The sequence below is a fragment of the Triticum dicoccoides genome, chromosome 5A, assembly GCF_002162155.2.
Source record: "Triticum dicoccoides isolate Atlit2015 ecotype Zavitan chromosome 5A, WEW_v2.0, whole genome shotgun sequence".
In the NCBI taxonomy this organism is placed as follows: domain Eukaryota; kingdom Viridiplantae; phylum Streptophyta; class Magnoliopsida; order Poales; family Poaceae; genus Triticum; species Triticum dicoccoides.
Window position 1 is genome coordinate 215,459,437 of NC_041388.1, and position 11,573 is coordinate 215,471,009.

The window sequence follows — 11,573 nt, forward strand, 5'->3', positions numbered from 1 at the left end:
ACGGTCCATGGAATCAAATGGGCCCACCTGTTGCCCGCTTCATTGTCAATCTGTTAATGACCAGGGAGGTAAGAGGCCCGACCATTAACTTTCGGCCTAGTAACGGTCCATTAACTTAATGCACCCATTAACTTAATGGGCCCACTAAAGTTCATACATGTCTTTAGGCCCAATTAGATAATTTGAGCCCATTACGACGAGCAATTATGCACAGGACCAAAACAGATCAAGCAAAGGTACTGCATACAGGGAAAAATGTTGCACATCCAGCATATATTACAGGAAATTACATCCACTGGGCAACCAAAGATTGATGCCAGTGCAAATAAATGAACAGAACCTAATGATCTACAACGTCACAATCTGCAACCTCAGTGCGGATGACGCCCATAAGCATGTGGGCAAGTTCTTGTTGCTTTGCTACACTGTCTCTGAAAACATTGATCAGTTGTTGTTGCACACGAATGTGCACCTCTGATTCATCCACCATTTCCATCATTGCTTCAACCATTAATTGGTTCACAAACATACATTTTTTCCATAGCATTTGAGACAAAGGAAACTAAACAGATTCATATGGCGATTTTGGCAGGCTTGTATTATTGATAGTGGAGAGTGTCTCAACCACTGCATCATAACATATATTAGGAGGGGAATCGAACATATTAATCAAGAGTTATTTCCATATTACCTTGCCTAGATTTATTGGGAAGAAACAATGGGGTTGCCTTGCTGTTTTTAGAGTTCGTCTTCTTATCTTCAGCAGCCTGCACCAAATTATCACACTAGCATTGCTATCATTGGCCAGGTCACATAATAGGAAAGCAAAATCGACACAACGAACGTTTGGGCAACCAGACCACAGCAGCCTACACGAAATTAACACAATATGGCACATCTTTCATCGACCAGGTAAGGTAATACGAAAGCAACATTCACACAATGAATGAATGGGCAACCAGAGCAGCAGTACAATTCAGTAATGTGCATGATATGAGATACTACAGTCATGTAGCTCAGTATGCAAAACTACCAGGCAGTTTTCCTTACAAAAATCAACATTGTCGCCCTAATTTTAGATCGGATAAAGGTTGGATTCACGCTTATTACCAAAATACATGCTGATGTAAAAATATAGTGATATACAACAGGTACTTATATCAGCATTGGAGCACAGAGAATTCCCGCAAGATACTTTCCTCGAATACAATCCCAATGAAGGAAATCTTCTATCGTTTAACCTTATTTTCTAAAAGACAGATGGGTAAGAAACATGTAGAAAATATGATCAGAACGCTATAAAATTTCATGATGCGAGGATACGCACACGCTTCATAAAATGGAGTTGACATATTTTTGCTAGACTAAAGAGGACTAGTTCTTTGGCCACTGGAATCTGCTTATTATCAGTGGGAGTTGGGTTTCTCTGTGCTAGAGTAGTATCTATGAAAACTGGAGTTGGTTTATTATCTCCTGGCCTTTGGATCTTTTGCAAAGACCTGGTTTTAACCCTTCAGATTCTAACATAGCCATCTTCCCCTTGCATGCCTTATATAGAAGAATGGTGCTTCAATTATAAAACATGCTACAACAGAGATGGAATAGGTACTGAAGAATAGAAAAGCATGACATATTGACATGTATTCCCTCCATTCGGAAATAAATGGATGGGTCTAGGCATATTTCAATTCTAGATACATCCAGTTTTATCCATTTCTGCGACATGTAATCCGGACGGAGGGAGTATGATGTAAGAGCTAGGGATACGACAAGACAACAGTGTAAAAAAACACTACTTGAATGTAAAACTGTATGCTAGCGGAGTACATACAGAAAAACACTAAGGCAACATATGCGTGTATGATTGGGAAACTAAGATGTCATTGCAAGAGACCACTAGAACAACACTTCAATGTAAAAAAATGAGCATGGTATGGTAGATAGATGAAGTACATACTGATGAATAACAATGCATAAGATAGTCAAAAGCATGATGTCCAAACTAAGCAGATAGCATTGCGATAGAGTAGAATGACAGTACTTGAATTTGAAAACATGTTATCATGAATGGAATAGGTACTGAAAAATAGGAAGGCATGCCATATTTACATGCATGATCAGCAGGCTAAGCACAAGGCATTGCAACAGAGTAGATGCACTCCAGGACATTATATGCATGTTGTACCCATAGCAAGGGCCAAGTTAGAGCAAGGACCTTGTGGGGTGAATAGGATTTACCATCTTTCTGAAAGTCTTGTGAAGAACTGCCTTTACATGTTCCATCATATTGGGTATCATTGACATCAAGTTTGTTGGCCGTTACATTGCTCCGTGAGGTTCTTGTGGATAAATCAGTGTGTGCAATTATATCTGACCTTCATGGAAGACAACTAGTAGTTAGATTTATGTAATGAGTGCCTGTAGGAGACGACATAAATAGTAGGACTGGGGTTAACTAGCAGCAACAGGTCTCAAAAACTAAAGGGAGAACACAGATGAAAGCTACAGAATATGTATCGTTTGTACTCGAGATTAACTAGATGGGACACAAAAGTATTAAAGAACAACATAGGTAATACTAGAAGTGGTATAATACTATAATCACCAATGTGTGGGATAGCATTGGTTGATGGATGATAACTATGGAATAGCGTTACCTAAAGAACAAGTCTCTTAGCTGAACTATGGAACAACATTAACACCTGAACAAGACCCGTAAGAGATCAGCATGAATATACAATGAAATGTGATAATATATTTTCCATGCTTTGATGAATAACAAAGCCGTAAATTTTGCACACAAGTAAGATGAGGGTACAACCTATCTGGCCGCCATCCAAAGGATGAGCATCATGTGCTGACTTGTCGATGGCCCTACCGTTGTTGTGGCTGTCCATGTCGGGCACACGCATTCGATGCAGGGAACTGTTGAGTGGGGACTATAGCTCCCTTATGGTGTATGCTTCCCTTATTGGAGCAGATGCGGTGAGTCGGAAGACGGTGTGGCTGAAGATGTAGAAAACGCATAATGTTAAGACCGACACATCTCTCTGATCTGAAGAAATACCCTAAGAGATCAACAACAAGGTATGAGAGTGGTCACACGTTTGTTGACTGAAGACTAAATTGGGGTCACACGATTTTATATTATTTTTGTACTGTCCAATCTACGTCGGATGGCTTGATGGCCGTCTTGTGCCTCCCAGCTAATACTGTTCGGAATCTTCCTCGAAGAGCCAGCAACCACTGACAGAGCAGCTAGCCTCTGCCATCCATGGCCTTGACCAAAACTCCACTCCCCGGCCCACCGCACTGCCGTGGTTGCGCCGCCCCTAGGCCAATCGACAAAGACTCGCCGTCATCCAGATCCGGCGGTGGCAGTACCTTCAACCCACGCAACTCTAAGATAGCCATCTAAGCGCTGCTTCCGCGGCGAACTTGCGCCCCCGCACCCTTACGTTAGACACCAACCAACCGGCAGCCTAGGAGATCCGCCGCCTCGAGGGGTGCTACTTTCCATTGGGAATCGATTGGCCCAGAATAAAAATTCAGACAACTAATGCCTAAATAAAGTGATTTGAGATGAGGGTGCGACTTATCTGGCGGCCCGGTGAAGTAGGCAGCTCCAGTTGTCGAGTCGGTGAGGCCGACGTGGTTGCGGTGGCTACCGGCGACAGCGAAGGAGAGATGTCGCGATGGTCGACGACTACGGGGAAGCAGCGGTGGGGCTCTGGACGGATCTGAAGTTGGAGCCACTCCAGCGCCGTGAACAATGCTGGGGGTGAATCGGCTCCAGTATGGTTCACGCGGTCATCGTTGAGGCAGCTCCGGCAACACGGAGTAAGAGGAACATGGCCCAGTGCACGAAGACAAATAGACAGCGTCTCCGGGATTAGAGAGGAGGGTGGCTATGAATTTGTTGTGGGGGGGAACCATGGAGGAGGGGCTGAGGTTTTGCGGCTTGAGAGAAGGGAGCTTCCAAGGAGAAGTCAATTTGGCACCCACGAGGTATGAATGGGGAATTGGGAGGGGGAACCATGTCTTACGGACTCATTTGTCTAAAATGTGGGGGGAGGGAGTTACAGTTCTACCCCTGCCTTTAGGCTTCTCGGCTTGGCTTTGTGTACTAAGGGTCGGGGATAGTACCTTTGCTTCTCCCAAATAGTGGGCGCGAGCAAATTCGGGCAAGGAGGGCGTGTTTTGAAATATAGTGGGCGCGAGCGATTTCGGGCGAGGAGGGCGTGTTTTGAAATATAGTGGGCACGAGCGATTTCGGGCAAGGAGAGCATGTTTTTAAATAGTGGGCACGAGCTATTTCGGGCAAGGAGAGGGTGTTTTGCCGACCATGGTTTATGAATTATTCGGCACATGCCATTTTGGCCGAGGAGCAGGCGCACTTGGATGAAGTTACGAACCTACCCTCGATGTACAACGGGCCAATTGATGCGTGTTCCACATAGGTTGGTAATTTTGTGTCTCCCACTTATTTTCTCGGGCGAATTCCACCGAGCAGAGGGTGTTTAATGATTCGTTCAAATTTTGGGAGAACGAGCATCCATGTGTACCTTACCAAGTCGATTTGAATCAAATTTTGAAATATTAGCTTGCCACTTCTTTTTTAGATGGAGAGATGATGCTCGGGAGTAATGTGTTTTTACATGCTCGTTGCTAACGATTTACTATATGACAAATAGTTGACCCACTCAAAAATGGGAATCAAACCCAAAATGAAATTTCTCGATTCAATGAAATAGCTCGTTCACCAGTTCAATATAGTGAACTAAATCCAAAATTGAACACCTCAATCGAGTAGCATGTTGTACAGTATTATAGTACTCCATGAACATGTTGAAAGTCAAATTAATGAACTTGTTTGATATATGCATATCTCCGTTCATGTGTTGATTGCAGACAACATGTTCTCCAATTTAAATATTTGAATGCAAGTTTATATCGAAACATGGTTTATATCCGTCTTTGATGCATAAAACGCGACCTCCCCCTCTCCCAGACTCCTGTTGCCTCTCTCTCTCTCTCTCGCCGAAAATCTTCAATTCTGTCGCATGCATCCAACACACAAACCTTGTTGGTCTCTCTCCCTCTCTCTCCATCTCTGTGTGTGTGTGGGGGGGGGGTGGGGGGTCTTTCTAGTTCGCATGCATATATACTCCATCTATAGGTCTCTCTCGGATACTATGTATGATTTTCTAGTCCAAGCTAAATATCTTGGGTTCATTCATCGTACGCACACAAATTCCTTGGCTCGTTGCCCGTAACTCTCTCACGCACCACTCTGTAGTCTCGGAGCTCTTCCCTCTCTCTCTCTCAAACTCTCCATCTCCGTGGGTCACACATACACATGCATATCTCACTCGCACTCGATAGACCCATCTAAAACTCTATCTCTCTCCCTCGTTCTCTCCATCTCACAAGCACACTCACACAATCTCATGCCTAGCCAAGTATGATGGTCTCTCACTCAATTGTAGGCACACGTAGTCCCCCCTATATGTATATGACTAGCTAATTCTTAGTCTCCATCACAAACATGTGCATGGTCTATCTCGATTTCTCTCGGGGCATCTTTCTATCGTGCACGCACCTCCCTCGATCTCCCACCCATATCTCAAGGGGATCTCTCTATCACAAACACATCCTCTCTCCCTCCCCATGCGTCCATGTTCTCCATGCGTCCGTCTCGACCTTTGTTCCTTGTTGACCAGACCTCTATTGGACATGTGCTATAGGGGTGTATCTCTCCGTTGCAAACAATCACGAACTAGCTATCTTCGTGTATCTCCTCACCTCGCTTTTCTATCTCGGAGATGCATGCGTGATATGTTTGCGAAAAAACACACACACTCTCTAATTTAACGTTTGTTGTCCCTTTCTCTTTCACACACATACTCTTTTTGGACACTCACTCATTATCCTTCACCCGCACTTGATCTCTCTCGACTTAGGCACTCTCTTAGGTCCATAGCATATATATTTATTGAAAATTCAAACATCACAAAGGTTAACCATGTACGTGGAGAAAAACATTTACATCTAGAACAGCAAACATATATATACCATTAGATTCATCATGAGATGTAGTTTCGTATGATGTATCTTTGGTATTGCAGATATTGATAACATTTGCGTAAACCTGGTCAAAGCTTCCAAAGTTTGACTTCTAAAATTTTTACAAGCACTGCATTATCGAGTGGATGGAATATCTCTTTCCCCCTCTCAGCTATCTGACGCACCACTCAGCCTTATCGGGGCTCCTCTATCTCCCTCAGACTTTATATCTCCCTGGTTCACACATACACATGTCTCGCTCACGCTACATAGACCCATCTAACACTCTCTTCCCTTGTTCTCTCTCTATGTGACACGCACCCCCCTAAGTACCATAATCCCTCACTCCATCATAGGCGCACGCACTCCCCCTAAGTATGACTATCTCTCACTAGCCATCAGGAACACACGTATTGTATCCTTCCATCCATATGTCTATCTCAATATCTCTCGGGGTATCTGATAAGTCTCCAACGTATCTACTTTTCCAAACACTTTTGCCCTTGTTTTGGACTCTAACTTGCATGATTTGAATGGAACTAACCCGGTCTGACGTTGTTTTCAGCAGAATTGCGACGGGGTTATTTTTGTGCAAAAATAAAAGTTCTTGGAATGACATTAAAATTTATGGAGACACATTTTGGAAATAATAATAAATACTGGCGAAAGAATCAGCACCAGGGGGCCCACACCCTATCCATGAGGGTGCAGGGCGTGCCCCCTGCCTCGTGGCCCCCTTGAGGCTCCGCTGACGTCAACTCCAACTCTATATATTCACATTCGGGAGAAAAAACCATAGAGAAGGATTCATCATGTTTTACGATATGGAGCCGCTGCCAAGCCCTAATCTTCATCGGGAGGGCTGATCTGGAGTCCGTCCGGGGCTCCGGAGAGGGGAATCCATCGCCATCATCATCATCAACCTTGCTCCATCACCAATTTCATGATGCTCACCGCCGTGCGTGAGTAATTCCATCATAGGCTTGCTGGATGGTGATGGGTTGGATGATATTTATTACGCAATCGAGTTAGTTTTGTTAGGTTTTGATCCCTAGTATCCATTATGTCATAAGATTGATGTTGCTATGACTTTGCTATGCTTAATGCTTGTCACTAGGGCCCGAGTGCCATGATTTCAGATCTAAATGTATTATATTTTCATGAATATATGTGAGTTCTTGATCCTATCTTGCAAGTCAATAGTCACCTACTATGTGTTATGATCTGGTAACCCCGAAGAGACAATAATCGGGACCACTCCCGGTGATGACCATAGTTTGAGGAGTTCATGTATTCACTAAGTGCTAACGCTTTGGTCTGGTACTCTATTAAAAGGAGGCCTTAATATCCCTTAGTTTCCAATAGGACCCCGCTGCCACGGAAGGGTAGGACAAAAGATGGCATGCAAGTTCTTTTCCATAAGCACATATGACTATATTCGGAATACATGCCTACATTACATTGATGAACTGGAGCTAGTTCTGTGTCACCCTATGTTATACCTGTTGCATGAGGAATCGCATCCGACATAATTATCCATCACTGATCCATTGCCTACGAGCTTTTCACATATTGATCTTTACTTAGTTACTTTTCCGTTGCCACTGTTACTATCACTACAACAACCACTACTGTTACTTTTACCACCATTACTGTTACTTCCATACTACTTTGCTACTAAATACTTTGCTGCAGATATTAGGTCTTCAGGTGTGGTTGAATTGACAACTCAATTTCTAATACTTGAGAATATTCTTTGGCTCCCCTTGTGTCGACTCAATATGTAGCATCCCCAATTTTCACTTTGGAATGTTATACATTAGATCATAAATGCATATCATATTTTATTTTGCTTTTGGTTTTGATCCTAGAATTTCTACGCAACTCAAGGACCCATGGAGAGAGTTGGGGAATTCATTATTTTCATATTTGAGTTTTCTCAAATTTTGAGAATAGGATCATTTGATTTTATTTATTTTATCATCAATTATTTCTATTACAAAAATATGAGAGAGGGAATAAAATGACTTTCCCAAAATAAAGAAATATTGAGGATTTAATAATAAAATCAAATAATATTTTATTTCGGAGTTTTTCGCTATTTTATTTGAATTTAGGAAAAATGTATGTTTTTCAAAATTGCATTTAGGCCCCAAATAAATGTTCACCTTGTGCGGCTTGATTTTAGAAGCCCGTGAAAATTTATTTTGGAATTTTTGGAGTCCGTTTAGTATTTCTTTTTATTCTTTTTCTTCTGCGCGTAATTATTTAAAAAAACGAACCGACCTATGGGCCGTGTCCGACTAGGACTCCCGGCCCGTTAGGCTATACACAGCCGGGGGGAGGCCCAGTCGAAACCCTAGCCAGCCCCAGCCGCCCCAAGCCACCGCCCTGCCGCCGCCGCCGCCGCACGCCGCCGCCTCGTTTTCCACGCCGTTTTTTTTATTTTTTCGAAAAACCGTTCGGTTTTTCCGTCTGTTTTTTTAGATTTAGTTTCTTTTTAAATAGATCGGTTTTCCGGTTTATTTAAATAGTGAGCGTTCGTTGTTTTTCTTTTTCTCGGATTAAATCCGGGATTTTTCTTATCGCGATTCCTGATCCGATTTTCGTTTTAGTATAACTTTTCGCTCGTTTATCGGAATCAGGCGATTCAAGCGCCTGGAGTTTCGTCACGAAACCCTCTATCCGTTTAACCAACTTAAGTAAGTTTTTGCTACTGTAAAATTTTCCTTAGATCCAGATTAGTAGAACGAAGTTGTTTTCTTTCGCCGTTTGACTTTCATTGCTTCGTTCGATTTGATTCTTTTGCAAACCGGAGTTCTTAAGTTGAACCTTCTGGTTACATCTCTTATTTGAGTTTTACCCGTCCATTAGATGAGTACTTATTGTATGCTTGTTTTTTTGTCGACGATAGAATACCCGGAGTGCGCCGCTTGTTACTTCGAATTGCTAGGTTTCCTGGATCATCAGTAAGGCAAGTAACACTTTGATGATACCTTTTCTACTACCCAGTTTTATTGCATTAGATCAATCCTCACACATTGCATGAATAGGGTCTAATTAAACTATGGGATGGGAAGTAGTTGAGGTAGTACCTATTACCTGTTTATTATCAAACCTTTGGGAGTTACTTCTACGTTTGCTTATTATGCCATGCTATGCTAGTAGACGTGGATTGGGTGAGTGAAATCCATGACAGATGTGAGATTGTTAATTAATGGTTTATCTAAGGTGGCAACTTAAACACGCATCTGGGTGGATTAAGGCACCTGGGTATTCCAGGACTTGCCTGTTTTCTTTTGGACCGCCACCCAGGCTCAAAGGGATCATGAGACTATTCATAATAGAAACTTCCGTGTGCAGCCACAAGCTATTATGGGCTCTAGCATAGTTGACTAAGTCGTGCGAACTCTTACAGTGGTAGACTAGCAGATGTAGGGGATGTAGGTGGTACGGTCTACCCGATCGTAAGGTGCTAGCACTTCTGAAAGACTATGTCTTGGTCATCCGTCTTCTCAAACACCATGTAGTGCGAGAAACCAAACGGAGGAGATCGAGTCTTGTGGGGAAAAGTGCGCGAACCTCTTCAGAGTGTATTAAACTAATCATGATTAGCCGTGTCCCCGGTTATGGACGATCTTTAGTATCTAGTACCTGGATTATCATGTGAATCTCAACATGTTACTCTAAATTAATTTTGTTGGGTTTTGTTAATGATGATGCTTAATTGGGATTGAGAATGCTGTCAACCATTCTCAATGTTTAAAAACTACCATGATAGTTAAATAAATTTATTCCTTTGAAGTAAGGAAAAATTGGCTTTACGCAAAACTGTAACCATAGAGCTTTCCACCAGCCGAATATGCATATAGTATAGCTGTTTCATTCCATTACTCTCTATGTGTTACATTGCTAGCATATTCCATGTGCTGACCCGTTTCGGGCTGCAACGTTAATGTTGCAGACATTTCAGACGACGATTAAGGAGTTTTTAGGTCGTGGTTCTATACTCAGAGATGCCGTTGGAGTTGATGGACTCACTTATCTTCCAAGCCTTCCGATGTTATCGTTATTAGATGGCCTTATGCCATATTTATTGTAATGAGTTCTCTTTTGAGACACTCGATGTAATAAGTGTGTGATTTCTACTCTGCTATAAATCCTCTGAGTATTGTGTGGTGTCAGCATTACTGATCCAGGGATGACACCGGAGCACAGAGATCGGACTGTTTGAGGTCTGGTCGCTACAGAGATGGTATCAGAGCACACGCTGACTGTAGGACACGACCACTAAGCTAAAGACCTAGATCACTATTCACTCTCTTCTCTTCAGACTCCTCATCTTTTCTACTCTTTTAGGATGGCGGATGCAAAGAACAAGTTCACGCAACCGGATGAAGATACACCCTTTGGACGACACTTGAAGGAAGTCACTAGATACCTGAACCTAGGAGTACCAAGCTTCACCGGAACCTACAACGCCACTTTACCTGAAGAAGAGAGCTGGATGATTCCAGTTCAAGTTCCAGGAAGGACGTTCATGCCAGTCATTGAGCCCATAGAGTTTTCTTTCGATGCACCAACTTGGAATCTAGGAAAGAGCATGGAAGCTCACATCTCCATGGGACGCATTGGAGAAGTCTACCGCAAGGATCTCAAGGACACTATCTACCATATTTGTGGTCGCCGAGATGAGCATTGGGAGATGATCAGCACTAGGAAGGATAGATCAATTGCAGCTTTTATCCAGGAGTTAAATCAGCACATTCGACGACAGGTGAACCAGATGTGCGCCGACATGATAGACCTGAAGAAGGCAAGGACAAGAATCAAGGAACTGGAGGAAGAACTCAAGGCTACACGTGAAGATTATGAAGAGAAAATTGAAGTATTGGTGGAGAAGAATGCCGACCTAACAAGGAAGATCGGGATATTTATGGGAGGCCCTACACCAGTAGATGAAGACGAAGAACCCAAGGAGATTAGCCCGGAAGACTACATCATCATCGACGACACCGACACGGATCCAGATGATAGCGATGATGACTATGTTGATGAAGCTGGAGCAGATATCATGGAGTCTGCAACCGAAGAATATTTCTAGTAGACCACCCCATCAGTAGTAGTAGTGCACCATGTAAATATAGTAGTCCGAGCACTTTTGCGATAGTTAGATCGATTGTGTGCCCTTGTTTGATTAAATGAAGTGAATTGTTTGCTTTTGCCTCATGTGCATATGGGTAGTGTTTTCTCTTTAGACCCCCTCTATTCTTACATCTCATCTTTTCTAAACCCTCAGATGCCTCCAAGACGTGTCCCCGGATTTACCTTTCCACCGAAGCTCACCCAGTTGATCCAGCAGCAGAACACATTGATGCAGTTACTAGTCCAGAATCAGAATCAGGGGAACAACAACAACAACCCACCACCACCACCACCTGTTGATCACTTAGCCCGTTTTTTTAGGCTGAATCCGCCGGTGTATTCCAGTAGCACCGAGCCGATAG